We start from the raw sequence: 1,585 nt of genomic DNA on the forward strand, positions 1-1,585 counted from the left end.
ATAATAATATATATAATATAATTATCATCATTCCTAATTATTATGGTAATGTCCTCTTGCCCAATTGATCCTTTTAACTCATACATTGCCTTTCTTTATCTCTTATGCTAGTTTCCACCTTGATGTCTATTTTATCAGAAATTATTATTACCATTCCTACTCTGTTTTTTTTTTTTTTTAATTTTATTGTGCTTTAGGTGTAAACTTACAGAGCAAAATTTGTTTTACATTCAACAGTTCATGTACATTTGATTTCACACCCTGATTACCATTCCTGACCATAACAAACTCTCTTCCCCTCCATCCCTGTAACTACCCCCTCCCTGTGCCCTTCCTAACTATGAACTCCTGTCTGTCCAGCTTTCCCTCTATGAGAATGCTGCCCCTCTTATGCTCTGTGGTCGATTTCTCTAGGGGTGTATCTCCCTAGAGTAGGTGGATCCATCACCCTGGGGTAGGTGTTCTGCATGTAAGTCTTTCTCCTTTTGGGCTGAGAGCCAATCCATCATTCCTATTCTTCTTCTTCTTCTTCTTTTTTGGTTGCCATTAGCTTGATAAATTTTTTTCCAACCCATGATTTTTAACTTTGAGTCTAAGGTGGGTCTCTTGTAGGCAGCATATTGATGCATCTTCTTTCCTTATCCAATCTGCCACTTTCTTTCTCTGGACTTGTGCATTTAATCCATTCATATTCAGTGTAATTAATGATGGGTATGAATTTATTCCTGTCATCCTTTCTTGTTTTTTTCTAGTGTTGTTGTTGGTTTCTTTGTTGCAAATATTATTCTGTGCTGAGTTCATTTTGTTATCGAGTTTTCTTTCTTTTTTCTTCATTGTTGATGATTTTGTCTTTACTATGTCCTTGTGATTTTCTTCTTTCTTATTTGAGTTCGAAGGCTTATTAATTTTCTTTGTCATTACCTTGTAGTAAATTCTTATCTCCCGAAGATTGGAACAATGATCTATATAAACATCATCCTGACTTCCTCTCCATTTGGAAGTTTTGTGACTATACGATTTATTCCCTCTATTAGTTTTATTGTAGGGGTAATTTTCATGTTGACTCCTCTATTTCTCTGTTGACCTTTTTGTAAGCTTATTTTAGTTTTGAGAGTTATTTTTAATCGTTGGTTTGTAGGTGGTGTAGTCATGTATCTTGGTCTTAACTTATTTTCTGTTGTTGGTTTTCTGTTGGAAGGACTCCCTTTAGCATTTCTTGTAGGGTGGGTCTTCTTTTTACAAATCCTCTTAATTTCTGTTTGTCTGGAAATGCCTTAATTTCACCCTCATATTTGAGGAACAGTTTGGCTGGATATATAATTCTTGTTTAGCAATTCTTTTCCTTCAAGATTTTGTATATGTCATCTCATTGCCATCTTATCTGGATGGTTTCTGCTGAGAAATCAAAGCACAGTTTTATTGGTTGCCCTTTGCAGCTAACATTTTGTTTTTCCCTAACTGCTCTCAAGATTCTCTTTTTGTCTTTTGTTTTGGAAAGTTTGATTATGATATGTCTTTGTGATTTTCTCTTGGGGTCTTTCCTGTATGGGGTTTGTTGAGCTTCTTGGATGGACATATTTCCATC

This window comes from Orycteropus afer, unplaced genomic scaffold (genome assembly GCF_000298275.1).
Source record: "Orycteropus afer afer isolate SDZICR_OR568_19922 unplaced genomic scaffold, OryAfe1.0 scaffold00785, whole genome shotgun sequence".
Classification (NCBI taxonomy): domain Eukaryota; kingdom Metazoa; phylum Chordata; class Mammalia; order Tubulidentata; family Orycteropodidae; genus Orycteropus; species Orycteropus afer.